We start from the raw sequence: 12,737 nt of genomic DNA, 5'->3' as shown, positions 1-12,737 counted from the left end.
AATGCTCAGGATAAAAGTGCCGTTCAGTTTTCGCTTGCTGTGTGATCTTTCACTTTGCAGGTTGCATCAAAATTCTTAGCGCATTTGGTGATAATGTTACTGTTATAGTTGTGTCACAGGTTTCCCCCGGAAGCCAGTAGCTGTTGGACAAAAATGGTGTGGGGGTGGGTTTCCTGCTGATGCTATTAATATGGATCGGAGGGAGTAATATATTTTCGGATGATCCAGAGATAAGAATTTGTATCTTTTAACTGCATAAATCTAGCATCCTGAGCGACATATGAGAAAGAAAGTACATATCATGTGAGCTACCTTGGTTATGATGGTGATGAATTTCTCTTGTTGGTGGTGTTCCTGATTCTTGAGTCCAGGGAGTAGCGACCACAATCAATGCATGGTAGGTCAAACTGTCAAAAATATTGATAACTGATAAGAGTATATGATCTGTTTAGTTTGAGAAACTGTTCATAACAGAGCTTCCTTGGTTTCTAGCCTGCCAACAACGACCAAAGGAGGACAACAAAATGAAAAAGAGAAATTCCTAAGATGTGCATGATCAAGTTCACAAGATAAATAATGGTCACCCAAAAATGCGGCACTTGGAGAAGAAAACTTGAGCACACAAGACAGGAGAGCTGTAAATATAGGGAGTTAATTAATTAAAATGGGCTTGCTCTTGTTGAGGAGAAAGAATTAGCTAGTATGTACCCGGATCAGCAGTACTAGCTTAGCTAGCAGATTGCAAAATCCAGAGCAGGGCAGCTAAGGGTGTGTGCTGACTGCTCTCTCCAGGTCCGCCTTTGTGGCTTCAAGAGTGCCGTGCAGTCTTCATTATAAGCTCGATAGATAACCGGACGTCGACCCGTTGGCTGGGCAGTTGAGTTAGCTGCCAGCCTGCCCATGTTTGAGTCTCGGCTCTAGCGCGCGGTGCTCACGGAATTTTCTCCTATAAAAAAAAACCAACAGTTAGCCTTGGGTTGGTCTCATTTTTTTATTACGAACTCGACACTTACATGTGACGGTCGTGAGACTGCGGGGGCATTCTCGATTCCAAAATCAAAACGAATAGTACCACTTAGACTAGTATAGAATATTTATTCGTTCATTGTTGGTCTGAAACAAATCTCAAGCTTTTCTAACTTGAGCATGGATTCTGCTTCAAACATCATCTCTATTCCGAACCCACGGTACATGCTGTAAGCAAAATTCCTCAACCACAGGAGTCCCATTTCAGCTCAATGAGGTGTCCTTCAGACATTCTTTCTTATATTAGTATCTAAACGAGGAGAGCAGGTAAGCCTACGAGGATGCAGAGGTCTTCATGCTTGACCCTCATGCCCATCCAATAGCTTTCATGCACTCCTTTGTATCTTCAGTGGCATTTGATCATCACTAAGATCGATATTCAGCTTCTTTAGATTCTTTAGCTGGCCAAAATCACGAAGAAATTAAATTAGCTGCTAAAAGGCTCGGACCTGTTTCAACATCTATACTACTTGCGTCTCCCCAATTCCTTCTTCAGGAAATTTAGCGAAGTCACAAATGCTTGAACTCATCTGAGAAGGGATCCCCCGCAACAATCTAGATACTTGAAATGACCGGGCATGAGAATGCGAATCTCTTGAAAAGAATTGCTTTCCTCTGTAGCTTGGAGGGAGAATCGATGAACCGTGCTTCGTATCTGATCAATAATTGGACCGGAACAGTATGGTGTAACAAATTTCTCTTCGATTGGCTTGGATATGATGAATTCCATGATTGTATCATGAACTTGACAACTTTTAACATTACCGTACTAGTCTGTCTTCATAGGTTGGATCAAACTTCTATTGACGAGCTCACTAAAAACACCTCTATCCTAACTCATGTACTATATATTTTCCTGCTACACGGAAATGTCCTTCAGGAATGAAACTCCTTATGGGGTCCTTCATCTTAATAGTAGATCCTTTTGTGAACATACTGAGGTATAAAAGACATGTTTGTAGATGAGGATGAAGATCACAGTAACAAAAGTGACAAAATCATCATCATATTTTCTGCACTGCCAACAAACTAGATATGGCTAAGATCACCAAAGGTAAGCCATAACACTTTTCCAATATTTGATCAAATCTTCTTCAAGGTGTGTATGGCAGCCGTCTTCAGAGTTGAATGATCATCGATGAAATAGTTGTCTTGAATGCATCTTATCAAGTAGTCTTAGGTTGTAAATAGGGCCATTGAATGATGACCCCCATGAATCAGCGACATTTTCACATGTGGTTGTGGTGATAATTTTGCAACAAGGCCCACAACTGGTCATGGGGAATGGTATGCTTAATGACATCACATGTTTCTTTTTGGCATATACAATTAATGACAATTAAGTAGTTGCACATGGATTTATGAGTGATATTAGTGTTGTTTTGATGTGAGTAGAAAATACCGAAAATAAAATAACGAATACTCACTATTAGAAAACAGGGCTTTGGTTGGGGCCTGGCCAGCCCATTAGTCCCGGTTCAGTCACGAACCGGGACCCATGGGGGGCATACGTCCCGGTTCGTGCGCCCACGGGGCCAGCCGGGCCTCGGGAGGCATTTGTCCCAGTTCGTGTGGACCCATTTGTCCCGGTTCTAGGCACGAACCGGGACCAATGGCCCTCGCTCCTGGCCCACAGCCATTGGTCTCGGTTCGTGCCTAGAACCGGGACAGAAGGTGGGCCTTTAGTCCCGGTTCCAGCCATGAACCGACACCAATGAGTTGCCTATATATACCCCATCGCCGCAGCAGAGCACTCCACAGTGCTTTGTTTTTTTTGGCCGGCGAGGGGAGAGCTTTGTGGTGCCCTAGCTCACCTCCTATGCACATGAGGTGTTCGATGAAATGCCCGAGCCACACTAGTTAAGTTTTCTCCTCTCGAAGCTCGACCTCCAAGCTCCATTTTCCCCGAGATTTGTCTAGGTTTAGCGGTTCGTCACGTCCCGTTCCCGTCTTCACCACCGTCGATCGCGCGCGCCGATCTCGTCGCCGGCACCACCGTGGTGAGCCTCTTGTTCTTATCTTCTTTCTGAAAGAAAAGAATTCTTACTTTAGATAGATACTTCTCTAATTTTCTTACTTTTATTATTGCTTGTTATTATATAGTGCGATGGTTTTGGTATCCGCCCCGTCGGCCCTCGTCCTGTCTGTGATTCGGATGTGGTATATATTATCTTTTATAACTATTTGGTTCATTTATTGTTTATGACAATTATGCCGACCAACGTGACATAGATTTTATTTATCTAGGAGGTGTGTGAACCGGAACTTCCAACCGACCCTATTGTTGAGAGGTTAAATTTAGTTGAAGAAGAAAACAATTACTTGAAGGAAAATATAAAAAAAATTGAGGAGGAGAAGATGATATTGGAGTTGCATGTTGCGGATGTCGTCAATGATCACAAGATCAAGATGGGCGCAATGCGTTTGAATATTAGGAAGATTAGAAAATATGTCATTCATACCGAGGCTTGGTGTCATTATGCTGTTGGATCAATTGTTACCTTGGTTGTGATTATGATCGCATTTGTTGTTGCATTGAAATATTTTACATAGTTTCAATTAATGTATGGTTTAATTAGATGCTCTGGAGAGCTATATGTTGTTCAATGAGAACTATGTATGTACTTTGGTTTTAATGTGATGATGAACTTCTATTAATTTGGTCACTTATCTATCCATGATATTCTGTAATGGTTTTTGATACACTTAATTATATATAATGCACGCAGATGAACCGGCAATGGATGTACGGTGACAGACACACCTCCAAATACATTAAGGGCGTGCATAATTTTCTCAAAGTGGCTGAGGCAAACAAGCGGAATGGTTTTATGTGCTGTCCATGCCCTGGATGTGGGAATACGAAGTCTTACTCTGACCGGAAAATCCTTCACACCCACCTCCTTTATAAGGGTTTCATGCCACACTATAATGTTTGGACCAAGCACGGAGAAATAGGGGTTATGATGGAAGATAGCGAAGAAGAAGAGGATGATGACAACTATGTGCCCCCGGAATATGGTGATGCTGCAACGGTGGAAGCTGCTGAAGATTAAGAGGAACCAGACGATATTGTGCCCGATGATGATCTCCGCCGGGTCATTGTTGATGTAAGGAGTCAGTGCGAAAGTGAAAAGGAGAAGCTGAAGTTCAATTGCATGTTAGAGGATCATGTACCCCAATTGTGAAGATGGCAACACAAAGCTCGGTACCGTACTGGAATTGCTGCAGTGGAAGGCAGAGAATGCTGTGCCTGACAAAGGTTTTGATAAGCTACGGAAACTATTGAAGAAGAAGCTTCCAAAGGATAACGAATTTCCCGACAGTACGTACGCAACAAAGAAGGTCGTGTACCCTCTAGGATTGGAGGTGCAGAAGATACATGCATGCCCTAATGACTGCATCCTCTACCGCGGTGCGTATGAGGATTTGAACGCATGCCAGGTATGCGGTGCATTGCGGTATAAGATCAGACGAGATGACCCTGATGATGTTGACGGCGAGCCCCCCAGGAAGAGGGTTCCTGCGAAGGTGATGTGGTATGCTCCTATAATACCACAGTTGAAACATCTGTTCAGAAACGAAGACATGCCAAGTTGATGCGATGGTACAGAGAGGACCATAAGAAAGACGGGAAGTTGAGAGCACCCGCTGACGGGTCGCAGCGGAGAAAAAATGAGAGAAAGTACCGGGCTGAGTTTGCAGGTGACCCAAGGAACGTATGGTTTGGTTTAAGCGCGAATGACATTAATCCTTTCGGGGAGCAGAGCAGCAATCACAGCACCTGGCCTGTGACTCTATGTATGTATAACCTTCCTCCTTGGATGTGCATGAAGCGGAAGTTCATTATGATGCCAGTTCTCATCCAAGGCCCTAAGCAACCCGGCAATGACATTGATGTGTACCTAAGGCCATTAGTTGAAGAACTTTTACAGCTGTGTATTGGAAAAGGTGTACGTGTGTGAGATGAGCACAAATAGGAGGAATTTGACCTGCATGCGTTGCTGTTTGTAACCATCAACGATTGACCTGCTCTTAGTAACCTTTCAGAACAGACAAACAAGGGATACCACACATGCACACACTGTTTAGCTAACACCGAAAATATATACCTGGACAAATGCAGGAAGAATGCATACCTGGGCCATCGTCGATTTCTTCCGACCAACCATCAATGTCGAAAGAAAGGCAAGCATTTCATGAAGGAAATATGCCCTAGAGGCAATAATAAAGTTATTATTTATTTCCTTATATCATGATAAATGTTTATTATTCATGCTAGAATTGTATTAACCGGAAACATAATACTTGTGTGAATACATAGAGAAACAGAGTGTCACTAGTATGCCTCTACTTGACTAGCTCGTTGATCAAAGATGGTTATGTTTCCTAGCCATTGACATGAATTGTCATTTGATTAACGGGATCACATCATTAGGAGAATGATGTGATTGACTTGACCCATTCCGTTAGCTTAGCACACGATCGTTTGGTATTCTGCTATTGCTTTCTTCATGACTTATACATGTTCCTATGACTATGAGATTATGCAACTCCCGTTTACCGGGGGAACACTCTGTGTGCTACCAAACGTCACAACATAACTGGGTGATTATAAAGGTGCTCTATAGGTGTCTCCAAAGGTACTTGTTGGGTTGGCGTATTTCGAGATTAGGATTTGTCACTCTGATTGTCGGAGAGGTATCTCTGGGCCCACTCGGTAATGCACATCACTATAAGCCTTGCAAGCCTTGAAACTAATGAGTTAGTTGCGGGATGATGTATTACAGAATGAGTAAAGAGACTTGCCGGTAACGAGATTGAACTGGGTATTGAGTGTTGGGGAACGCAATAATTTCAAAAAATTTCCTACGCACACGCAAGATCATGGTGATGTACAGCAACGAGAGGGGAGAGTATTGTCTACGTACCCACGCAGACCGACTGCGGAAGCGATCACACAACGTAGAGGAAGTAGTCGTACGTCTTCCCGATCCGACCGATCCAAGCACCGTTACTCCGGCACCTCCGAGTTCTTAGCACACGTACAGCTCGATGACGATCCCCGGGCTCCGATCCAGCAAAGCTTCGGGGAAGAGTTCCGTCAGCACGACGGCGTGGTGAAGATCTTGATGTTCTACCGACGCAGGGCTTCGCCTAAGCACTACAACGATATTATCGAGGTGGAATATGGTGGCAGGGGGCACCGCACACGGCTATGGAACGATCACGGGGATCAATTGTGTCTATGGGGTGCCCCTGCCCCTGTATATAAAGGATGGAGGAGGAGGAGGCCGGCCAAGGCTAGGCGCGGCCAGGATGTGGAGTCCAACTAGGACTCCAAGTCCTAGTAGGAGTCCACCAAGAGGGGAGGAAGGGAGAAGGAAGTGGAGGAGTAGGAAAGGTGGCCGGCCCCCTTTTCCCTAGTCCAATTCGGACTAGAGGGGAGGGGGGGCGCAGCAGGCCCTTTCTCCTCTTCCCACTAAAGCCCATCAAGGCCCAATACTTCTCCCAGCGAATTCCCGTAACTCTCCGGTACTCCGAAAAATACCCGAATCACTCGGAACCTTTCCGAAGTCCGAATATAGTCGTCCAATATATCGATCTTTACGTCTCGACCATTTCGAGACTCCTCGTCATGTCCCCGATCTCATCTAGGACTCCGAACTCCTTCGGTACATCAAAACTCATAATATAATTGTCATCGAAACCTTAAGCGTGCGGACCCTACGGTTCGAGAACAATGTAGACATGACCGAGACACGTCTCCGGTCAATAACCAATAGCGGGACCTGGATGCCCATATTGGCTGCTACATATTCTACGAAGATCTTTATCGGTCAGACCGCATAACAACATACGTTGTTCCCTTTGTCATCGGTATGTTACTTGCCCGAGATTCGATCGTCGGTATCCAATACCTAGTTCAATCTCGTCACCGGCAAGTCTCTTTACTCGTTCTGTAATGCATTATCCCGCAACTAACTCATTAGTTGCAATGCTTGCAAGGCTTATGTGATGTGCATTACCGAGAGGGCCCAGAGATACCTCTCCGACATTCGGAGTGACAAATCCTAATCTCGAAATACGCCAACCCAACATCTACCATTGGAGACACCTGTAGAGCTCCTTTATAATCACCCATTTACGTTGTGACGTTTGGTAGCACACAAAGTGTTCCTCCGGCAAACGGGAGTTGCATAATCTCATAGTCATAGGAACATGTATAAGTCATGAAGAAAGCAATAGCAACATACTAAACGATCGGGTGCTAAGCTAATGGAATGGGTCATGTCAATCAGATCATTCAACTAATGATGTGATCCCGTTAATCAAATAACAACTCTTTGTCCATGGTTAGGAAACATAACCATCTTTGATTAACGAGCTAGTCAAGTAGAGGCATACTAGTGACACTCTGTTTGTCTATGTATTCACACATGTATTATGTTCCCGGTTAATACAATTCTAGCATGAATAATAAACATTTATCATGATATAAGGAAATAAATAATAACTTTATTATTGCCTCTAGGGCATATTTCCTTCAGTCTCCCACTTGCACTAGAGTCAATAATCTAGTTCACATCGCCATGTGATTTAACAGCAATAGTTCACATCACCATGTGATTAACACCCATAGTTCACATCATCATGTGACCAACACTCAAAGGGTTTACTAGAGTCAGTAATCTAGTTCACATTGCTATGTGATTAACACCCAAATAGTGATCATGTTTTTCTTGTGAGAGAATTTTAGTCAACGGGTCTGCCACATTCAGATCCACATGTATTTTGCAAATTTCTATGTCAACAATGCTCTGCATGGAGCTACTCTAGCTAATTGCTCCCACTTTCAATATGTATCTAGACCGAGACTTGGAGTCATCTAGATTAGTGTCAAAAACTTGCATCGACGTAACCCTTTACGACGAACCTTTTTGTCACGTCCATAATCGAGAAACATACCCTTATTTCACTAAGGATAATTCTGACCGCTGTCCAGTGATCTACTCCTAGATCACTATTGTACTCCCTTGCCAAATCAGTGCAGGGTATACAATAGATCTGGTATACAGCATGACATACTTTATAGAACCTATGGCCAAGGCATAGGGAATGACTTTCATTCCCTTTCTATCTTCTGTCGTGGTCGGGCTTTGAGTCTTACTCAACTTCACACCTTGTAATACAGGCAAGAACTCTTTCTTTGACTGCTCCATTTTGAACTACTTCAAAATCTTGTCAAGGTATGTACTCATTGAAAAAACTTATCAAGCGTCTTGATCTATCTCTATAGATCTTGAAGCTCAATATGTAAGCAGCTTCACCGAAGTTTTTCTTTGAAAAACTCCTTTCAAACACTCCTTTATGCTTTACAGAATAATTCTACATTATTTCCGATCAACAATATGTCATTCACATATACTTATCAGAAATGTTGTAGTGCTCCCACTCACTTTCTTGTAAATACAGGCTTCACCGCAAGTCTGTATAAAACTATATGCTTTGATCAACTCATCAAAGCGTATATTCCAATTCCGAGATGCTTGCACCAGTCCACAGATGGATCGCTGGAGCTTGCACATTTTGTTAGCACCTTTCGGATTGACAAAACCTTCTGATTGCATCATATACAACTCTTCTTTAATAAATCCATTAAGGAATGCAGTTTTGTTTATCCATTTGCCAGATTTCATAAAATGCGGCAATTACTAACATGATTCTGACAGACTCTAGCATAGATACGAGTGAGAAACTCTCATCGTAGTCAACACCTTGAACTTGTCGAAAACCTTTTGCGACAATTCTAGCTTTGTAGATAGTAACACTACTATCAGCGTCCGTCTTCCTCTTGAAGATCCATTTATTCTCAATTGCTTGCTGATCATCGGGCAAGTCAACCAAAGTCCAAACGTTGTTCTCATACATGGATCATATCTCAGATTTCATGGCCTCAAACCATTTCGCGGAATCTGGGCTCATCATCGCTTCCTCATAGTTCGCAAGTTCGTCATGGTCTAGTAACATGACTTCCAGAACAGGATTACCGTACCACTCTGGTGCGGATCTAACTCTGGATTACCTACGAGATTCGGTAGTAACTTGATCTGAAGTTACATGATCATCATCATTAGCTTCCTCACTAATTGGTGTAGTAGTCACAAGAACAGGTTTTGTGATGAACTACTTTCCAATAAGGGAGAAGGTACAATTACCTTATCAAGTTTTCTACTTTCCTCCCACTCACTTCTTTCGAGAGAAACTCCTTCTCTGGAAAGGATCCATTCTTAGCAATGAATGTCTTGCCTTCGGATCTGTGATAGAAGGTGTACCCAACAGTTTCCTTTGGGTATCCTATGAAGACATATTTCTCCGATTTGGGTTTGAGCTTATTAGGATGAAACTTTTTCATATAAGCATCACAACCCCAAACTTTAAGAAACGACAACTTTGGTTTCTTGCCAAACCATAGTTCATAAGGCGTCATCTCAACGGATTTTGATGGTGCTCTATTTAACGTGAATGCAACTGTCTCTAATGCATAACCCCAAAACGATAGTGGTAGATCAGTAAGATACATCATAGATTGCACTATATCCAATAAATTACGGTTATGACGTTCGGACACGCCATTATGCTGTGGTGTTCCAGGTGGTGTGAGTAGTGAAACTATTTCACATTGTTTTAACTGAAGACCAAACTCGTAACTCAAATATTTTACCTCTGCGATCATATCGTAGAAACTTTTATTTTCTTGTCACGATGATTTTCCACTTCACTCTGAAATTCTTTGAACTGTTCAAATGTTTCAGACTTATGTTTCATCAAGTAGATATCCCCATATCTGCTCAAATCATCTTGTGAAGGTCAGAAAATAATGATACCTGCTGTAAGCCTTAATATTCATCGGACCACATACATCAGTATGTATGATTTCCAACAAATCTGTTGCTTGCTTCATTGTTCCGGAGAACGGCGTTTTAGTCATCTTGCCCATAAGGCATGGTTCACAAGCATCAAGTGATTCATAATCAAGTGATTCCAAAATCCCATCAGCATGGAGTTTCTTCATGCGCTTTACACCAATATGACCTAAACGGCAGTGCCACAAATAAGTTGCACTATCATTATTAACTTCGCATCTTTGGTTTCAATATTATGAATATGTGTATCATTAAGATCGAGATCCAATGAACTATTTTCATTGGGTGTGTAACCATATAAGGTTTTATTCATGTAAACAGAACAACAATTTATTCTTTCACTTAAATGAATAACCGTATTACAATAAACATGATCAAATCATATTCATGCTCAACGCAAACACCAAATAACACTTATTTAGGTTCAACACTAATCCCGAAAGTGTAGGGAGTGTGCAATGATGATCATATCAATCTTGGAACCACTTCCAACACACATCGTCACTTCACCCTTAACTAGTCTCTGTTCATTCTGCAACTCCCGTTTCGAGTTACTACTCTTAGCAACTGAACTAGCATCAAATACTGAGGGATTGCTATAAACACTAGTAAAGTACACATCAATAACATGTATATCAAATATACTTATGTTCATTTTGCCATCCTTCTTATCCGCCAATCACTTGGGGTAGTTCCGCTTCCAGTGACCAGTCCCTTTGCAGTAGAAGCACTTAGTCTCAGGCTTAGGATCAGACTTGGGCTTCTTCACTTGAGCAGCAACTTGCTTGCCGTTCTTCTTGAAGTTCCCCTTCTTCCCTTTGACCTTTTCTTGAAACTAGTGGTCTTGTCAACCATCAACACTTGATGTTTTTCTTGATTTCTACCTTCGTTGATTTCAGCATCACGAAGAGCTTGGGAGTTGTTTCCGTTATCCCTTGCATATTATAGTTCATCACGAAGTTCTACTAACTTGGTGATGGTGACTAGAGAATTCTGTCAATCACTATCTTATCTGGAAGATTAACTCCCACTTGATTCAAGCGATTGTAGTACCCAGACAATCTGAGCACATGCTCACTAGTTGAGCGATTCTCCTCCATCTTTTAGCTATAGAACTTGTTGGAGACTTCATATCTCTCAACTCGGGTATTTGCTTGAAATATTAACTTCAACTCCTGGAACATCTCATATGGTCCATGACGTTCAAAACGTCTTTGAAGTCCCGATTCTAAGCCATTAAGCATGGTGCACTAAACTATCAAGTAGTCATCATATTGAGCTAGCCAAACGTTCATAACGTCTGCATCTGCTCCTGCAATAGGTCTGTCACCTAGCGGTGCATCAAGGACATAATTCTTTTGTGCAGCAATGAGGATAAACCTCAGATCACGGATCCAATCCGCATCATTGCTACTAACATCTTTCAACACAATTTTCTCTAGGAACATATCAAAATAAACACAGGGAAGCAACAACGCGAGCTATTGATCTACAACATAATTTGCAAAAATACTACCAGGACTAAGTTCATGATAAATTTAAGTTCAATTAATCATATTACTTAAGAACTCCCACTTAGATAGACATCCCTCTAATCCTCTAAGTGATCACGTGATCCAAATCAACTAAACCATGTCCGATCATCACGTGAGATGGAGTAGTTTCATTGGTGAACATCACTATGTTGATCATATCTACTATATGATTCACGCTCGACCTTTCGGTCTCCGTGTTCCGAGGCCATATCTGTATATGCTTGGCTCGTCAAGTATAACCTGAGTATTCCGCGTGTGCAACTGTTTTGCACCCATTGTATTTGAACGTAGAGCCTATCACACCCGATCATCACGTGGTGTCTCAGCACGAAGAACTTTCGCAACGGTGCATACTCAGGGAGAACACTTCTTGATAATTAGTGAGAGATTATCTTAAAATGCTACCGTCAATCTAAGAAAAAATAAGATGTATAAAAGATAAACATCATATGCAATCAAAATATGTGACATGATATGGCCATCATCATCTTGCTTTTTGATCTCCATCTCCAAAGTACTGTCATGATCTATATCGTCACCGGCATGACACCATGATCTCCATCATCTTGATCTATATCAATGTGTTGTCACGTGGTCGTCTCGCCAACACTTGCTCTTGCAACAATTGCTATCGCATAGCGATAAAGTAAAGCAATTATTGGGCTCTTGCATCTTATGCAATAGACAGACAACCATAAGGCTTTTGCCAGTTGCCGATAACTTCAACAAAACATGATCATCTCATACAACAACTTATATCTCATCACGTCTTGACCATATCACATCACAACATGCCCTGCAAAAACAAGTTAGACGTCCTCTACTTTGTTGTTGCAAGTTTTACGTGGCTGCTACGGGCTTAAGCAAGAACCAATCTCACCTACGCATCAAAACCACAACGATAGTTTGTCAAATAGACCCCGTTTTAACCTTCGCAAGGACCGGGCGTAGCCACACTTGGTTCAACTAAAGTTGGAGAAACAGTCACCCGCAAGTCACCTTTGTGCAAAGCACGTCGGGGAAACCGGTCTCGCGTAAGCGTACGCGTAATGTCGGTCCGGGCCGCTTCATCCAACAATACTGCTGAACCAAAGTATGACATGCTGGTAGGCAGTATGACTTATATCGCCCACAACTCACTTGTGTTCTACTCGTGCATATAACATCAAACCATAAAACCTAGGCTCGGATGCCACTGTTGGGGAACGCAGTAATTTCAAAAAATTTCCTACGCACACGCAAGATCATG

At 42.3% G+C, this 12,737-nt stretch overlaps 1 pseudogene; it reads left to right on the top strand.

The window, feature by feature from the left end:
* Positions 1 to 12,737, top strand: part of LOC147967212 (uncharacterized) — a 37,898-nt pseudogene that overhangs the window by 5,490 nt on the left and 19,671 nt on the right.

This window comes from Triticum urartu, chromosome 6A, assembly GCF_056163025.1.
Source record: "Triticum urartu cultivar PI428250 chromosome 6A, HENAU_Tu73, whole genome shotgun sequence".
Classification (NCBI taxonomy): Eukaryota; Viridiplantae; Streptophyta; class Magnoliopsida; order Poales; family Poaceae; genus Triticum; species Triticum urartu.
Note: the sequence above shows the minus strand (reverse complement) of the source record. Positions and strands in the feature narration are given on the sequence as shown.